The sequence below is a fragment of the Phalacrocorax carbo genome, chromosome 7 (assembly GCF_963921805.1).
Source record: "Phalacrocorax carbo chromosome 7, bPhaCar2.1, whole genome shotgun sequence".
Lineage (NCBI taxonomy): Eukaryota > Metazoa > Chordata > Aves > Suliformes > Phalacrocoracidae > Phalacrocorax > Phalacrocorax carbo.
The window spans coordinates 38,116,500-38,135,802 of NC_087519.1; the positions used below are offsets into that span (position 1 = coordinate 38,116,500).

Here is a 19,303-nt window from a genome sequence, read left to right on the forward strand (position 1 = left end):
GTACCTCTTGGGGTTTTTCTGGGGAGGGATGAAATCCTCAGACAGGAATGCTAGCAAGTTAGGGAGCCCCAGCCCTGCGGGTTGTCCCAGCACACATGGGGCGAAAAAGCGTGGTGGAAAAGCCTCAGCAACTGCTGCCAAACGACTGGGAAGATGCAGCCCACGATGTCTGTTGTGTCTGAGATCTCTGTAAAGTCTCTCGCGTTCTTCCTCAAGTTTAGTTTTCCAGTGGAGGCTGTCGCAGTAATGAGAATGTCTCCCATCTGCTCCTCACATGGCTTGGCACATTTAGCTAGAATATATATATTTTTATTATGGGGTTAGCCAGTGGTAACCATGACAATTAGACTTATCACACAGCATTTTTTTCCCTCCTTGAGTCGGTTTGAAATGCTGACAATTAAATAGATACAGTACACTTTAGAGATCCATCAGTCTCTCTGTTGTCTTGACAACCAGAGTATATTTAGAAATGTAACAAGTACATGGAGTTCAATTGCACTTTTGCTAAAACATAGTTTTGTAGCTTGAGAGTTTAATCTGTTGTTTGTAGATCCAGGTGCTTATTTGAGCTGTGCCTGACTTTCTCTTTGGTCTCTCTGGGAAGCTCCTACGTAGCAGCGGGGAGACTTGGCTGGTGGAAAGAAGGTCCTTGTCAGGCACGGAGCCCATTGGAGAAGCTGTGTATGGCAGGGGCTTGGGCGAGGGGCTGGCAGCTCCTGCATACTTGAGTACTGACGGTCCTGTACCCTGGGTACTTGTGGTGCCCTATACCCCCAGGTACTCATGTTTTGGCTATTGATTTGCAGTGCAAGAGGAACGTGTATGATTGTTGTCCCAGAGCTGCTGTTCTTGCAGTTCCAGCTCAGCAAACAGTGCTGGGGAGCAGTAAACAGTGTGCCCAGGCATCCTCTCCCCTCTCGGCCTCCCAGACAAGCTGCTCTCACGGTTCAGTAGTGCTTTGGTATGGGAGGACTGTGCCACAGTGCACAATGATGGCAGACCATGATGGCTTGCCTCCTGCATCTGAGCTACCTGAGCTTTGGTTGCAACTGGGAGCTGCTTTCTGCCATTCAAAGAATAGTGGAAACTCTTTCTCCATATCCCTTCTTCTATTTTGTCTTTGATTTGCTGGGGGTGTGTTTGTTTGATTTTAGCAAAATACTATTACTAAAAAAATTATATTTTTTGGTCCCTTTCCATTTGACTGAGAAAATTGAGCTCATCCTCTCCTCATTGAGCTGGAGAAGCAGCACGTGGGCTAAATGTCTGGATCTATGGATTTTTAAAGCTGCATGCAGGGCTGGAAAAGCAGATGGGAATATGATGTTGTGCACCTTGGGGGGCTGTAAATGCCCCTGTCTCCCACCACCCCTGTGCACACACTGATGGTGGGGGTGTGTTGTGTGGCTGTGCTACTCTCTGCTCTTTCCCTTTCGAGCCAGTGGAGTGCTGTGGTTGGTGCAGGCACATGTGACTGGGGAGCATGATTTGGGTGTCACAGCTGTACCTGTAAGTGTGGCGATGTGCCAGCCTAGAAGAGCATCTGGGCCATGTGGCTCCCTTCCGGCAGCCCGATGGTTGCGAGACGTGGGTTGGCACCATGGTGTCCTTGTTATGCTCTTAGCACAGGACCCTGCAGTGCTTAATGCTCTGGCTTGCAAAGCTGTTTGTGAAGCGAGACACACCCAAACATGAGGATCATAGAGTATTTTCCTGCCTTGAGTGATAAATGAGTGAATTAAAAGCAGTCAAGGGAACAGCGCAGATGTTCCCCACCACTTCTCTATCTGGCTGAACCAGGTTGTGATGCTGGTCAGGACTGCCCTTTCCAAAGGCTTGTAGTGGACGAGCCGCTAAAAAGGGCTTCTTTCCAGCAAGGTGTTGGTGGCCCTTCCTAATAGGCACCTGAAACCTGGGCAGGCCCTGGGATGCTTGTGGATTTTCTGCAAAATGTCAGGCAAGACTCTTCTACCTCTCCCTGTCTGAGGGTTGGCTTGTAACTGATGCTTGTCAGTATAATTTGGGCAGGACAACTGAAAAAAGGCAAACAAATCAAGACCCTCCATCAACAAAGCTGTGGCAATACAACAATCTGAACATGAGCTCAGTTACAGTGGATAGGGTGGCCCTTTTGCCCAAGGGAACCAGTTCATTTGGTGAGATGGTTTAAAGACGACAGCCGTGGGTCCATGGTGTGGATGTAGTGGTGACCAGTAGCATCCACCCTTGGGCAGAGAGCTGTAAAACAGGTCGTAGCATTGCTCTCCTACATGGGAACATGGTCAGCATGAGCTTGTTGCTGGGATGCTTTATTACAGAGAGGTGAGGGAGGGCTCAAGGGAGAGGAGCCTGACCTGAGATCAGCTGTTATGGCCAGTGAAGGCCAATGAAATACATCTGAACTTCATGGGGTATGTGTTGTCTTGTCTGTCCACTATATCTGAAATACAATTTAATATTTCATACCTGTAGTGTGAAATTAGTACCTCATCCCTGTGTTTCTTTTTGATTCTGTATATGTCAAATAGCATGGGTAATTTTATCAGTGTGTGCACAGCTCAGTTTCATTTCTTTGTTTTCTTTGCTCCCTCCTTTTTACGAATTTCCCAATGAAAAGCCAAAAACATAGTTGTATATCCACTCCAGCTTTGTTTGTAAACTGTTAACATGCCTTTTTCAAGTATTTAATAGCTGTTGGGGTTTATTAAGATAATCCTTAAAATACAACCACCAAACCCCAAAGATGCTAACGAGTCTTCAAGAGTGCTTTAAACAAGTTGTCCAAATCACTCTGACAAAGATAATGGCCTTCTAATAGAAGATATTTAGCTGGAGGTAGGATGAGCTGTAATGTTTATGGGTCTCTAGATCTGTAACTAGACAAAATCAGAATAACTCCTTCGATTTCAGTGGAGCTGTATCTGTTTATTACAACTGAGGCTTAGACAGCGCTTTAGATGCAAATTGCAACCTCTCTGAAGTTAAGTGGGGTTTTGATTTAATTCCTGGAAGCAGTAATGTCAGCAAAGAAGCAAAGAGATGGGACCCATATACCCCGAAGTCTGTAACTTTGAGTTGCTCTCTTTCTCTCGCTGTCAAGAGGAGATTCCCTTGATTGGGGCTAGTAATTAAAACGCAGTTTCTCTTAAGCATCTCCCGCAGGCAGGCAGAGAGAGTGGAAGTGCAGCCTATGCAGATTATATATATATGTAAATGTATATCTACAGACTTTGCAGAAAATGCCTGTAGTTATGTTCTCTCTGACTGCTCATGATTGGGCTTTTGACCCGGAGCTTGTGCTTTCCAGCCCCAAACATGCAAAGGTGCTACTGCTGAATTATCAGGCCATGATGCAGACAGGACTGGGACCTCCTTTCCTTCAATGTGCTCGTGTCTGTGCAGTGCTTGTGAGACATGGACCACCACTCATCATCCCCGCTGTGTGTGGCATAAGTGATTCACCATGCATTCATTTCTGGTCACATAAGGGGCATTAGTTTAAAGCAGGCTTGAGGCGTAGGTTAGCATTAGCTATTTGAAGTCTTCAGCCTGCAAGCAACATCAAACAGGGAGCAGAAAATGTATCAGGCACAGAAAAATCTCTGGGATTTGTTTCCTCTTTAAAAAAATAACAATAATAATAAATTCCAAACTGTTCGCATATGCTGTCTCCTCTGTGGTCAGGACACCTGTCTGCCTCTTCGCTGTTACTTGATATGGGCTTACAGTGCTTGCAAAAATGTTAACATGAATTTTTTGTCATGGCAAATATGAAAGGAATATCTAGTGTCTGTGTCAGCAGGTTCTCAGCAGATTTCTCTGTGCTTCTTGTGCTTCAGTGTGCATATCAAACAACTGCTGCAGGTCTCCTCCCCTGTGCTCCCCTTCCTCCACTGCGGACCAGGAGGGCAAAGCTGCTGCCCTGCCAGACCCGGTTCTCCTGAGCAAAGCTGATGGTGGGGCTGATGGTTTTCAGCCTGGTTTCCTTAAAAAAACCAATGTATGTGACTGGCTAGATTTGTCTCTCCTCCCTCTCTTCAATGACTTTTAACTCCTTGGCTCATTGCAGCCACATTTGTTCAGAGATAATTAGGCCTTGGGAAGATGGGGGTGAGGATGCAGTTAGGAGGAGCGGGGGTGACCTGGGGTAGCCAGGAGCTTCGTGGGCTGGGAGGGCTGGGGCAGGTGAGGGTAGACTGGACCTTTCACTAATCATCTCTAGTATTTTCTAAACTTGCTTATTTCTTCTCCAAGACTGAGATGAAAGGAAATAGAAAACACCAGGGTAAGCTCAGATACCAATAAGCTGGAAGTATGAAAGGCTGCTGGTTGAAAGCAGCTTGTGGTAACTGAGAAAACCTGTGTTTTCTTTTTAGCAGGGCATCTTTGGAGGCACTCAGAATGTAACCAGAGGTTGGAGGTGGAGGTAGGGTTTAGGTTGTCCCACCCTGCTGCTTGTTGTTTCCACAATTGGTGTGCGTTTAATGCGTCCCATCTCAGCTTTAGTTGTTCTTGGTGCTCGCATGGCAAAGCCAACACTGCGGGAGTGACTCACTGGCAGCCTCAGCAGCAGAGGAGGCTCAGGGAGATGAGGCCCTTTAAGCATGAGGGGCAGAAAGATGTCTGGTTAGGCTTTGAAAGAGACCTTGTTACCTGCAGCCCTTACGTCGGTTCCTTTCACCAGCTCTACAGTGATTTAAAACAAGTAGCTTCTCTCCCAGATAAACCTCAATTACTCTGATGCTTGCTCAGATGTAATCTTTCCTGCCAATGTGTGAAAAACACTTATGGGTCAAAACAGAGACAGGCTGACACATGAGTTGTATCAGAGAGGAAAACAAGCTATGGTCTGCATCGTACAAGAGGGCAGCTGGCATTACAGGCCCTTTTGGGGTGGCTTTCTTGGTGAGGTGTCACAGGCAGCTTGATTTACTTTCTGCTTTTGCGATGAACAAAATGTTGATTCTGACCTTTCTGTTTGCACCAACAGAGATCCATTGGAAGAGCCTGTTTGTACGTCTGTCTGGGTGCCTGACGGTGTTGCCTTCCTTCCAGGTGAGGAGTGTATCAGGTCCAGGAACTTCCGCCAACTGCTGAGTTTGGAGAGAGTGGGAAGACCATGGGATCATGTTCAGTCATTCAGCAAATGATGGGCATTTTTCCAAAGCCAGACTGACTCAGGGGGCTTGAGGTGGTTTTCCTATTTCTGGGTCCAAGTCTGGAAGCAGCAAACATGCAGGACCTCCTGGGAATGGGAGTGTTGCATGGGAATGTTTGTGTGGTCCCATGCAGACCTGTGCTTGTCCTGTGGGGTGTATTACTTCCACTTATTTTTGAATGATACTTTCCTGCTTGTGGACCTGAACTTGCTCCCTGTCCATAGCATGGCTCTCTGCAGCCTGGATACGGTCCCAGCTGATGATGGAGACCTGATTGTATTGCTAGCTTTAATCTAACGATGCGTCAGTGGACAAAAGCAGAAAAAGCATATAAGCCTATTAAGAATAACCTGAATAGAAATATATGTGAGGAGCAGGTTCACAGAAACACAGAATGGTTTGGGTTGGAAGGGACCTTTAAAGGTCATCTAGTCCCACCCCCCTGCCATGGGCAGGGACATATTCCGCTAGATCAGATTGCTCAAAGCCCCATCCAACCTGATCTTGAACGCTTGCAGGAATGGGCCATCCGCAACCTCTCTGGGCAACCTGTTCCATTGTCTCACCACCCTCATCATAAAAGCTTCCTTCCTTGTATCCAATGTTAATTAATCTTTAGAATTACCGGTTCCATTAAATTCACTAGAGATCCTTAGCTGTGCCTTAAGTATCAGCTTGATAAACCACCCCAGAGTCTTGTAGGAGTTTCTTGCAAAGTTATGTGTATGACGTGAATTGGGCTTTGTGCCCATCCATGATATGATGATTAATTGCAGCAAGGGTGAGCCTTCAGGTAAGATTGCAAAAAAGGATCAGTGTCAGGGCAGTAGGTCTGTCGTCAACCGTCTCTCAGTTGTGCCATCCCAGGAGGCAAAATAGGTGCTAGAGGTGCTACAAAGTCATGGCAACTGGGGGAAGAAAGCAGCGAGAAGCCCCACTGAGAAGCAGATAATGAATGAACAGGATAGCTGGTAGCTGGTCTATAGCTGCTCAATGGCCATGAAGTTCTCCAGGAGGAGACATGCCTTAGGAGGGCCAGATGGCTCTGGGCAGTCTTTGCTGCAGTGATGTTTCCCTGAGCCCAGTGGCAGCACCAGAAGGCCATGCATGGTCTGCGTTGTTAGCCAGTGTTGGTCCAGAGCAACCCATTGCTGTGTGGGAGGGTGCGTGCTGGGTTTTGGTTTTCTGCTATCCTGATGGTTTTGACCAGTGGAGTTACTTCGTTTGTCTTCATGTTACCTGACTTACATACATCTCAAGACATCTGTATGTCATGCTGAAATCGGGAATGCTTCTTGTTCACCCTGTTGTGTCACTGAATATAATTGCACTTTCATTCCACTGTTTCAATACACAATGCACATCCCTCCTTCTTTTGCCCTCTTCTTGGGTTTATTGTTTTTGTGGTTTTTTTTTTTTGGTCTTGTAAATTATGGCTAGCTGGAGATGAGATTTCAGCATTCTGTTTACTGCAAACAGTTGGGGAGATTAATAAATGTTGAAAGACAGAGATGGACAAGGGATTAATAAGTAGAGGACAGGAGATTAATAGCAAGAGAGTAGAATTTTGTTCAAGGCCTGGTCTTCCCAGTTGCTGGCTTATGGAAGATTAATGGCAGCTCTTCTGTTAGTCTCACTCTTTCTGTGGCAGCTTTCCTGGCTAAGTCTAATAAACTGTCCCAATGGGTTGCTGTAAATAAGAAATTTAGGAAGAAGCCTTTCCTTATAGACTGTTAGCTAATGAGACAGCATTAGATTTGCTTTCTATTTAAAGCTTAAGCAACAGCATCAATATATGTGAATGGTGAAGTCAGATGTTCAGGTGCTTACAACTCCTCTCAGGTCAAAAACGTATCATAAAAATGTATCTTGCCAAGCAAGCTGTCTCCGACAAATTGTTTTTACTCTGTGCACTGTGCAAGAGATTGATTTATCTTCACTTGACTGTTTTTTTTTTTCCAGCTTTGTTTCTGTGGAAAATTGGGCTCTTGACCTATTCCATCTGGCCTCATTAGGCTTTGTGTGAGATTAGATCATTGCAAGGAAACACTAACTTTGCAAAGAGCATTCCCGGTTAAGTTTGCTGGAGAACTGTAGAACATGGGACTGTATCACATAAAGTCTTTATTCTGGTGGAAAGGTGCAGGTTGTTCTGGGTGTCCGATATAGAAGGTCAGCCTTAGACTCCTACCTTAAGGCTGAAACTGCCAAGTCAAGCACTGCAATAGTCCTTTGGCATTTGCCCTTGTGTATTTTCATAGTCTTCACAAAGATGATCCCAAGCTTTCCGTGCATAGGGTGATAGCAATATACAGGTATGTGCATGGCCATTTTGGGAAGGAAACAGCTGTGTTCCCATGACAGTGAACGTGATGAAGTCAGGGCTAACATCAGAATTGCATGCAGCAATAGCTGAATTTCTTTTCCGTGGAAGAAAGACTATGCACTGCTTGAGTGTCCCTGTAACAAAGCTCTTCCCCTCATCTGCTCTTGCATGCAGTGCCCTTGGCTTTTCAGAAGTTAATTGATTTGTCCATATTATGATTCTCTCTTTAATTTTATTTGTGTAAAGAGGAACATGCGTTAATCTTTCTCCAGAGAAATGTTTCACACTGCTGCTCTTTGAACGTTGGCCCCGGGTCTGCCGCATTTCTTAATGAGTCTCTAACTAAAGAGCTACGGTTCCCACATGCTCCAGCCTTGACACATGCATACTTGTACACCCACGTGCCTGCTCCCAGTTGAACCGAGCAGCCTGCCCGCTCTTCTCGCACCGTTGATGCTGTGGGATTTGCATTAGCAAGACAGCACCTCCCTGGGAAACCGTACATGAGGGAGGGGGCTTTATACCTGCAGGTATAGATAGATTTGGCATCAAATGACCTGCCTGGTGAATTGGAAAGGCTGTAACCTCTTTATCACACCGTCCCCTGACCCCAGCCTTGTTTAATGTGCTTCTCCGGCAGCCCAGATTCCTGTGGGCTGCATTACCCGCAGTGAGGACCCGAGCTAACGTTGAACATGGAGCCGAACACCCAACACTGAATTACTGTCTGGTATGCCACTGGCTGCCAGATCTTTGATAACTTGTTTTTAATGAAGATTCCTCCTGTAATTCCTAGAATATCTTAGAGTGCAAAAAAATGAGCTGTGTGTGTATTTTGCTGTGGGCTGAATTTTTTCCTGCTCTTCACAGCTCCCTCCGTGAACAGAGAGGAAAGGGAGGGGGAAGCAGCTGACTGCTTGCTTTGTTGTTGTTTTTCTACTTGACTTCTGTGAAATATGGGGTGATCAATCTTTTGCAACTAACAAAATGTTTTTGTTTCTCTTTGCAAAAGCATATGGGAACTGCAGGAAAAGCATATGGGTGTTTTTAGGAAAACATATTGGTGAATGGACAAATTATAGTGGTCCCAATATGTTTTGGATGTCTGGCTAGACCACTACTACTACCACACTTGCTGGCATGCAAACCCATCCACAAGATTTCCAGCATGAGAGGGGTGTGTAGCTGCTCCTAGGGAAACGCAGGCTGTGTTAGATCAGACCCCTGTTAAAACAGCATTGTGATCAGTCTTTGGTGTGCGTGACTGCCTCACCATGTCCCAGACCAGGCTTCAGGCTCGTGTTTATTGCAGCATATCCATTCTCTCAGTAGATTGAGCCCAGAGCTCCACTTGCAGCTGGCTGCAAGTAATGGTAATGGTAACCGTTTTTCTTTCTAAAGCCCTTGACTGCAGTCCTAATAACACCTGAGCATCTTGCAAACAGGCTGGGCAGCCTCTGGTTTCCCTCTGCTCTTCTGTGAGGTTTTTCTCTGTTAGCTGGAGCTATTATTTTTAATTTCTCTGTCATGCGGGCTGCTTTCAAGGAAATGCAAAGCATTTGCATTATTGCTTCTAGGCCCAGTTGTATTTGCCTTGATACCAGTGATCCAGGGAAGGGACACACCAACGGGGGGAAACTTGGTGGGGAGTGGTAAGGGGATTAAGTGGCATTGGTTGGTGGGTCGGTTCTGGTGGCTCACAGCATCCCTACAGTTTGAGTTGTCCTGCTGTGGATCCCCATGCAAAGAGAAGTCCTCAATAGCTCCATCTGGGTATCCCTTCCCGCTCGCCCTGCCAGTGAGGGAATGCTGCCTGTCCTGCCTCTGCCTGCAGTGGGCACGGCTGTGCTGGGTTGCAGGCGTGGTAGCAGCTCTCTGCCCGTGTATGGGTTTCAGCATGTCCTAGGGGACTGGCTGAGATCTCCTTGTGCAGGTGTGCACGGGGAGAGACACCTCCTGTCATGAGAGCTCACGGTCTAAATAGACAAAGCAGGGCCACTGAGAAGGTTGTAATGGTCTCTGAGTGTCGGGAAGATTGGCAATACCTGAACTCGGGGTAGTTTCATGAGCAGCTTTAACCAGTCTGAGTTCGTACTCTTGCTAGAAGAGGTGGTCCTGCTGTCCGTGTGTCCCTGACCCTCATTTCTGTTATACAGTCACTTTTGTCCTTTACAGGTGCGAGTGGTGAGGCAGAGGAGGGGGCAAAACATGTGGCTAGAGACTGAGGGGATAAGCAAGATACACACTTGGACGGTCATTTGGATGTCACATTGCTTATCTTGGTTATGAATCTGCACTCTCAGATATTCTGAGTGGTAATTCTGCACCTTTTAGTGTTCTTCCTCTTATGCCAACTTCGGGATGATTTGCTACTGAGTAATTTTACATTATTTAATGTAGCCACTTTCCTTATAGCTCTTTTGTTCCGTGAGACAATTCCCTATTTTATTATGCAAACAGTACATTAAGATCCTTGTGGGCCAAAGTTCCCAGCAGTGCTTGAGATGACGGCAAAGAAGTAGGTTATTTCAGAAATAATGATTCTCTCCTCTAGAAGCTTTCTTGGAGTTCTGCTTTAACTGCTTTTGATATTATACATGCTTTAAAAAAAAAAAACCCACAGTACTTCCTAAATGTTATAGAGCTCAAAAAATACACTGTATGCCTTGTCACAATATTTAATACAGAGTGCTATTTACAGTAATGAATCAAAATGTCAGTTTTTAAAATACTAACTGTCAGAATGTTCCTACTTTGCAGAAAACTTTGATATGACAGTTTGTTAATCATATGACTATTACATCAAATGTGTCTCAGAGTACTTTTGCTCAACAAAGTCTTTTTTTATTCCTCACCCCTCCCTTTTTGCTGTTAATTCTGGTAGAGTTGTTTGACTGAATGCCCTTTGGTTAGAGGTCAGAAGAATCCAGAGCTGAATGCTTTTGCATATTGACAGATGGAATGTACCAGCGCCTGTGTTCACACTGATTGTGGTCAGCTAGTCTTAGGTGCAGCCTGGTTTGGATCACCTTTACCTTGTGTCCCCAGTGTTTGCTCCAAGCCTGCTGTGTGCAGGGGCTCAAGCAGCAGCGCCGGTGGAAATGAGCCCTGACCGAGCAGCGCTGATGCCTCCAGGTATAACTCTGCATTTGGGGCAGCTGAGGTAAAACCGTTTCTTGAGTAATAAAAAGCTGGCTTGTACAGTAACATTTCTAATCCCTATAGCTTTAGCATGAAGGGACAAGTAAAATAACGATCTCAAGGCTGCCTGTGCATCCTCATGTGAGCTGAAGGGAAGGGTTGGTGTTGCTTCTGGAGGAGGAGGCAGGGGACTGAGGATGCCAAGGCCCTCTCCCCAGTGGCTTTGGCTACTCTGGACTCAGGTCAAGGAGTGTGTATGTGTCCTGTACTCGCCTCTGTGAATTTAGACCAGGGTACTTCCCTTTTTTGTTCTTTTGTTTACTTATCTGCAAAATGGGAGTTATTAATTGCTGTTAGTTAATTCACAAGTCTCCTTAAAACGGATTACTGAAACAACTTGTGCTTCTTGATGAAGGTGAGGAGTGTATGTACATAACTGTGCTTTAGAAAACATCCTCTGGAAGGAGAGGGTTTGGCATGCTGATATGAAGACTGGAGTCTCAGGTGTAACAGAGCCATGTACCTCTGCCCAAAATGATTTTGTGCCACTTTGCCTGGGGCTTCAGATGGATTCCCACTGCTTAATAAAACTTGCAGAGTTACCGTTATGTAGGTCTTACAAGTGCAATATTTCTGATTTGGAGTTGGCCCAGCATGGCTATGGGAATAAGAGGAGTCTAAACAGGCACAAGCTGTGTACAGCAGTCCAGAAAAGGGGAGTGTGGGCAGTGCAAGACAGTAAATCTTAGAATCATAAAATCATAGAATAGTTTGGGTGGGAAGAGACCTTCAAAGATCATCTAGTCCAAACCCCCTGGTTGCTTAAAGCCCCATCCAGCCTGACCTTGAACACTTCCAATGATGGGGCATCCACCGCTTCTCTGGGCAACCTGTTGCAGCGTCTCACCGTAAAATAAGTTGTTCCTTAGGTGAAATCAGATGGTCTTCTTGGCTGTGGGTGTTTCTTGGGGCACGATTAACTTGGTGTTTTAGCTGGGGTCTGTAAATAACAACTTCAACTCTTCCACTAACATTATTGAAGGAGAGAACTTGTTTTCAGGGGTGTAATCCCATATTTAAGTGCACTTTTGAGCAGCATGTTCACCAGCTCTTGTTTGTGGAAGGCACAGGTAAGGGAGCTAAACATGTCTGAAGTTTGGTACACTGAGGCCCATGGGGTCTTACCGGCAGAAAGAGATTTGGGAAGGTGGAGGCGTTGCTGTAGCACCTCTCACAGTAATACCCTGCTGATAGAGGAGGTGAGGAAAAAACAGAGGGGAAATGAAGGGGGGAAGGAGGTGGCTGGTGGGTGAGGTGATGATGGAACGAGAGGCTCTGCTGGTGGTGGTGCCTGGTATGGACCACCAGGAAGCCTGAGAGCAGCTGTCCGGTGGAGCCAGTCCCAAAAAGGCTATTACACAAACACAGCCAGTGGCAAAGGGGCTGCCAGCAGCGAGGGCCACTGGCAAGGCAAATGTGAAGGTGTCACTTCTCAAACCATGTCTTTGTCACCTCCATCAAGTGAGTGCTGCTCCTTGCTGCATTCCCTCATCCCGTGGAGGAAAATTGATTATTATTCAATTTTCATTTTAGACAAACCACATTGTTAGTGTGATGATATTTCTTTTATTATCATTACTGCAATGGATGGAAAAGGAGCTCTAACAGATGTATGATTAGCAGGGCATGAAATTAAAAATGTTTGTATACAAGGAAAAGGTTGTTTACTACCAAATTCCTCGTTCGAAAATTAAGCGATACTAAGATTGGCTGTGCGATTCTGCAGCAGGCTTGCAGCCCTCCCTCTCTCCCAGCACTGTCAGCTGAAAAGTAACAATATTTTAAATGTTACCTTTATTAAAAAAAGTAATAACACAACTGAAAGGTCAGTACCTGCCTTTGGAGGCAGATTATCTAAAGAGCTTGGTCTCCCACTCTGGCACTGATGGTGTCAATTCAAGAAAATATTCTGAGTGATGCTTAAGCCCCATTGATTAGGGCAAATGGAACATTTTTCTATTAAAACTCATGGGTGGAAAATAAGGTTCTGATTGAATAATTCTGAGTATGGGTATGTACATGGGTGAAAAGTATTTGGTGTCAAAATGCTGAAAAATTCATTTTTGGAGCCACCGCTGTGGAGGGGTGCAGGCTGGTATGCAGTACCCCGTCCTTTCCCCCTCATTGTGCGTCAGTCTTGTAGCCAAACCATATCTCCTCAGTCCATGCAGCCTGGGAGTCCCCAGTGCACAGGGATGGTTGTGCCTCCTGGGGTGTGTAGTCTAGTGGGAACTTCAGAAACTGGAAACCATCCTTCCACACCTGCAAATGCTGTCAGCGCTGGGATGGTAGTTTTGCATGGGAATGCTTTCAGGCTCTGGTAGAAAGCCATCAGCATTTAGATTTTTCTCTTAAAAGTGGTGTGGGTGTTTTTTCTCCCATAGAAAATATATGTTCTCTTCTTTCTCTTCCACAGTAATTAAATTTTTAGTTTGAGAAAATGATCTGTTGTCTTATGAGCTCTGTCTGTGATGCACATTTCTCAGGTACAGCTGTGTCTTCCTGATTTCCTTTGAAAATCTGGTAATGAATTTTGAAACACTTTGTCTGTGTTGTGCTGTTGAGATACACCTGGTCCTACCAAGGGCTGAACGTTTCCCAGGTACTTTGAGTTTCTGACCTATCTTGTTCTGTTCATTTTGTTCTCCAAAAACTTTGTAGCCAAGTTCAAGGCTGATGCAAATTCAAGTCTGTAGGGCTACTTGTGTAAAGTTTCACCTGGGTGAGTGTTTGCAGGACCCACAACCTGAGGCATCATCATGATGGATTCTGCCCACTGAGCCTGGATGGCACTGAGCAGAAAATAGGAAGAGGGCGAAAAGATTGTTCCTGCGCTCTGGGAACAATTGAGACAGAAAATTGCTTCCAGGATTTCTTCACTTTTCCGCGGAGGGTAATCAGCCTGTGTAATTCTCTGCCACAGGAAATACTGCCTGAATCTGTTACCCAAAGACAGCAAGCAAAGTTTAGATAGCAGCCTGAATACCAAAGGTACTGCACAGCAGGGACTGTCCCTTACTCCATTTGGTTTTTTTTTTGGTGTAGTGGCTGCTGTATATGTCACAGGATGTCACAGTGAGGCAACCGATGTAACAGCTAATTGACTATTGGCTTGGATACTCGGTGTGTTCCTGGTACACAGTTGGACTGATCTCTAGAATTCCGTGCCCTGAACAAGGAGACAAGTGTGTATGCTGAGATTGTAAATAGAGTTTTGCGTAGTGTGGTGCTCAGGTTATAAGCCTGAGATTGAGGGGGAGGTCAGAGCAATTCCAGTGAGATGATAGGTGTCCGGTAACTTTGGTCCTGCTCTTGTCTCATTTTTTGTCTTTGCCTTCTAAACATAGGCAAATCACTATTTTTGCAGCTTTATTTGTTCGTCTGGAGGATGGGTCAGCAATTGGGCTGCTTGCAGGGGTTTGTGTTAAGTTTCAAATAAGGCCTTTCAGTCACATGTTTTACTGTAACTTTTAGGGGAAATTATTTAAATTTTTTACTTGAGTGAGAATAGTTGTGGCCATATCACTGTGTGAGCATTATACCTGCTGGGCACAGAAATTTCCATTAGCAGGTCATACTGGGCCAAAGGATCTTGAGCCACTAGAAGAGAAAATAATAAAACAGAATGAAGTTGGTGTTTGGTTGTGGGCTCTGGATGTCATTGTTCCTGGCTGTTCGTCTGGCTAATGTTTGCTTTTGTGTAGTATTTGTCTGTGTCAGTGCTTCTGTGCACATGGGGAAAAGGAGGACAAATATCACTGGGGTGGATTAGCATTAAAAAATAGTTAACTGATCAAAGCCATAATGCTTGTCCAAGTCAATTCTTCAGAGGAATAGCTTTGAATTTCCCAAGCAGCCGCAGGCCACAAAAGCGAAGCACTATCATTCAGAGATGCAAAAAAAAATCCCTTTCTGTTGGAGTGTTGGACCTATTTGCTCCTTTTAGGAGGGCATTCAAAATGTTTTCTTAATTTTCTTCTGAACAGCTCACTGCTATCCTTCATAAGCCTTCACCAGCTGAGATAGGTCTGCTCCCCCTCAGTTTTAACCCTCCACTGAAATCTGTATATCTGTACTTTGCAATTTGGATGCCTTTCAGCTCTGTGCACTTCGCAGTGGGATAGCCCTTACAGAGCACTTTTTGTCTCCTAGCTGAAGAGAAGGGGCTAAATGTTGTCCCCAGTGGCTGGAGGTGGCAGGGAAGGGAGGGTACAGATGAAGAGTGATGCTGAGAAAGAGTTCCTACATGGCCCGAAGGAATGGCAGGGAAGCCCTGTTCCCTAATGCCTTGTTCTGTGTTCTCATCCGTCCTGCCCCAGCAGGAGCACCAGCCTGTAGAGTAGGTGGGGCAAAGTGGGATGGAATTTCATTTTACTTACACGGAGGAAAGAGAACAGGTTGTTCAGCTGCTCAGAGAAAGTTATTGAAGGCTAATACTGAAGGTTAGGCAACCAGCCTTTGGGAATTGGGCACATAAATTTGCTTTATGCTTATGAAAGTTTCTTTTTTGCAGTGTTTTGCTTTGTTCCTTCTTCCTAAGAGTGAAGTGCAGTTGTAGTGTCCATACACAGAATATTTGGATAGCACTGTCATTAATAGGAATAAAAACTATGCTGGGGTGGCTCAGAACTTGACAAGATTAAAAAAAAAAAAAAAAAAAAAAGAAAAAACCTCTCAGAAGACGTGAAGTTTTGTAGCTGGAAGTGCCTGTCGCCCTGCAGGGAACTCAGCTGTCCTTTTCAGTTCCAGTCTTCTCTTATTAAATATATTTTACTGCTTAATACCTACTATCTTTTTAGTACTGTTTAATTGTATGGCCACTCCCCCCTTCCCCCCAAAAAAAAACAAAAAAAAAAAGCCAGAAAGCCACACATTTTTCTGCTCTTGTAAATGCTCAGCTTTAGGGCTCCCAGGGAGAGGTGTTAATAGCCATGTCCTGGGTGACTTTTAAGCAGAGAATTCCAATTTTGTTTCTCTTCTGAAACTTGGAGTCTCATTCTGCAGATAACCCAAGTTTTAATATAGCTACACTTAGTGTGTGTCTGTATATATAATTTTTTTTTCTGGTGAGTTAATGAAAGTCCTAAGTAGATTCTTCTAGAAACTGAGGTCATCTTTGTAACAGGTGGACAACGGATGGAGGGCAAAGCTATGACTGAGGGATGTGGCTGTAGCTTTTGGAAAGGGATTGGATCCTTGCACAGGTGTGGGCATGACATTCGTGTATGCCCTGTATACATATCCTGTGCTTGGTTTCTGTGGTAAAGCAGAGATCACTTACCCACATAGCATTTGCTAGGGTGAAGTCATCAGTGTTCAGTTATATATATAAAGCAGTATAGAGGTGCATCCATATACAGGATAGCACAAAGTAAATGTGAAGCTCATCCTTCTCCTCAGAGGTTGTACTTTGGCCTCTTGTATAGGCCATATCCTACCCTTGGATAGGAGCAGTGCTTAGCTATTGATAATATAGGCAGAAATTGAATCTGAAGCCTAGGGCCTTTCTGCACAGGGAGAATATTGCGAAACAAAGCCAGGGTGTGAATTTAAAGTGCAATAGCTATTCCGAGTGTACTTCTCATGTGGGCAGTCTTATTCTGCTCTGAGAGGGCCTTTGTGCAGTTCTGCTTCTTCTATTGCCAAATGCACTCTCAGTGCAGAAAGAGGAATGCCCACACAGGGAGTGAATAGCTTTTCCAGACTATTTCACCATGCTGAGGAGTCCCGGGAGATGCACATGGTTTCATGTCCCCATGAATGTTGCAGGAGCTTCCCCTTCAGCCCTCTCTTCCACGAGAGCTTTCACGTGGGGAGACGCCATTTGTGATGGGCAGTTGGTGGAGTTGTGTCTTCTGGACCCTGCTAGGTAATGTGTGCATCATTCATTTGCCTGAAATTATGGGGCTGACCTCAGGGATCCCTGAGATCTTGTGCTTCTCTAGATGTTGCTGGTATTGCAGTTTGGCGTTCTCCATCAGTACCATTGCCTCTTGTGGTGTGTCCTAGCTGCTGAAGAGAGCTACTGTGAGATCATGTCTGTGTTCATGTGTTACTCCTTTTCATATGAAATTGTCAAGCAAACCTGTGCACTGGGTATTATTGTTATCTGAATATTGTTGGAGAGGAGAAAAAATCCCATCTGTTCTGCAAAGAAGCAGTGTAAAAAGCAGGCTCTATGACTAAATAAAATCACATCTGTTTAGCAGAACCATCAAATGGGGAGCAGAGGGGCCTAATGTGAGTCACATGTTGAAACCACAAGTATGAGTGAGATGAGCTGCAAAAGAGAGAGCCTGGAAGTGTTGATCCATGTGAACAACTGTTGGTTTCTCTTCTTATCCTTTCCCTCCACCAGTTTCCTGAGCAAATCATGTAGAATCAGAAAAAAACAGGGATGTGTACATGTGTATGCATAGACATGTGCATATGTTTGTATTTCTTGCATGGTTAAATAATCTTGCTATATAATCTTGAGCCATTAGATCATAACTTCAATTGGAAGGGTGATGGACTGTAGAGAAGGCTGCAGAGGAGGACCGGCAGAGCCGGCATGAAGAGGGCAGGTGAAGGTGTTGCCTGGTGGCGTTGCTTCACAAAAAATGGCACTGAGGTAGCTTGCTTTAAAAAGGGAATTGCCTGGGAGGTTGTTCCTCAGGATGATGTCTCCAGCAGTGTCATCTCAAGGAACCTGATGGGCACAACCTAGAAACTTCAAGGGGTAGGTTATGCCATCATGTACTCGAGCTAGTTTCAAAATAGGTATCTGCGTACCAGTCCTAACAGACTGCATCTTTCCATGGATCAATTTAATTTGTTGCTTAGGTTTTCCCCTTAGTGTTTTAAGTCCTTTAGAAACAAAGGGCAGCTCAAGTTTCTGTATTGGTTGCATTTGCAGTTTATTTTTTTCTGTGCCAAGAACATATCAATACAGTTTCAAAATGTAGTATTTTTATGACTTGAGGCACCAGTTTCTAACTTAAAAACAAGCAAGCTTTGGGAATGTACATGCAACTCAGGTGCCTCAGTTAACATTATTTGGCTGGTCTCCATAGCCCCTTAGAGAGTCCATGCAGAGGAGCAAGCATCTCCTCTCCCGCAGGATCTCATGAAAAGAAACATGCAATAATTCCAGTCTCAAAGGTGGTTTGTTGTTGCTGTCTTGCCTTTTGTCCTAGATATTTTGCAGTAAACGAGGCCAAACTTGTGGGAACAAAGAGTGATGGTAGATAGGCTGTTCGACCTGATTTGCAGATTCTGATCTCCTACAGTTCAGTCTGCTTTCTTTAGCTGACAGAGGGCTGAGCTCATATAGCTCAACTGGGATGTGAGCTCTACGGGAGTGTGCTGGAGGTAATGAAGCACTTAAGGGACTGGTGGAGTTGAAGGTCCCCATGGAATGATTAAGGTGTTGGCAACTGTGTTACTTTGAAAGGAGAAATACATGCCTTAAACAGCAAAGGCATGCTGAAATGCCTTGCAGACAGTTGTGTGTGGGAACATGCTTTGCCTTAGACTTGTGAGATAGTGGTAGCATCTATTGGAGGGGATTTGATTAACTGAGCTGTGTGTGCACTCACCAGCTGCGTGGCCCAGCTGCCCTAGAGTAGTTCAAAAGCAGAACACAATAGGTTGCTGGCAGTGGCTAAAACACAATGGTGTATTACTATCTCCAGGTACATTAAAAGCTCGGGTCTTCCTTCCCTCAAAGTTCCCTCTGCTCATGACTAATTTCCTCTTTTCCACTCCCCCTTCCTCGCCCTTCCTCCCCCCCCGCCCCCTTTCTTAGAAGGTGCAGTGAAGGTGGATGAGCACTGTAACGTTTTCCTGGAGACTGTCAGATTTGAGCTGTTTCACATCTAGGGAACAGTTGTGGGCAGTCTAGTATGGAAACTCCTGTGTCACAACAAAACTTCATACTGATTTCTGGGAAGGGGAACAAATGATTAATTTGGGTGGTCAAAAACAGAAGATACTAATGTGATAGTGGTGGAGCAATTCAGGTCAGCTTTTTAATATGATGAGCTTGTTTAGTAAAATTGCAAGGCCAGTGTGGATGCCTGGCTGAGTTAACTTCATTGCTGGCACTGTGGTTTGTACCAGCTGAGGAATTACCTCCGAGAGTTTTGAGTATCACTGTTCTTGAATGAACGGACACTAAGCTGAAAGGGGACACCAACAGTTTCCTAGGCTGGTGCTTAGTGGTTTTATGAGTTTCAAAGAAGAATTGAAAATCAAATCTCAAGCATTTGTCATCAGTCACAAGTTTCTGTTCAGAGCAGAACTAATGCCCTACAGTTACCAAAACAGAACTTTATCTTGATGTGCTCCAGAGTGGCATGGCATGCTTGCCTTTGCTCTTAATATTCTTCTTCACCCATTTCCCTGTGCTTCCAGAACACCACTCTTTGAACAGCCATCTTCTCAATGAATTCTATGTTGTGTTTATTGCAAATGGCATAGGGGTAGCTGACATCACGTTATGGCTTACCCTCCTATCCATGTGGCCATGGACATTCTGGAGCTCCTCCAGCTTAGGAACCATCTCAAAATATGCCTTTTATTCTCTTTTATTCCTTGACAAAAGGACCTGGAGTCAGCAGTGGGCACCAGG

At 45.0% G+C, this 19,303-nt stretch overlaps 1 protein-coding gene across 6 annotated transcripts in view; it reads left to right on the plus strand.

The window, feature by feature from the left end:
* The window catches only part of LPP (LIM domain containing preferred translocation partner in lipoma), a 356,036-nt gene that overhangs the window by 99,941 nt on the left and 236,792 nt on the right, over positions 1–19,303 (plus strand). For 5 of the 6 annotated variants that reach the window (XM_064457579.1, XM_064457578.1, XM_064457583.1 and 2 more), the window contains one exon: positions 4,994–5,058. The exons of the other annotated variant lie outside the window; for it this stretch is intronic. The gene's annotated coding sequence lies outside the window, so the exon portion shown is untranslated. The remainder of the gene's footprint in view (positions 1–4,993; positions 5,059–19,303) is intronic. 6 annotated transcript variants of the gene reach the window in all.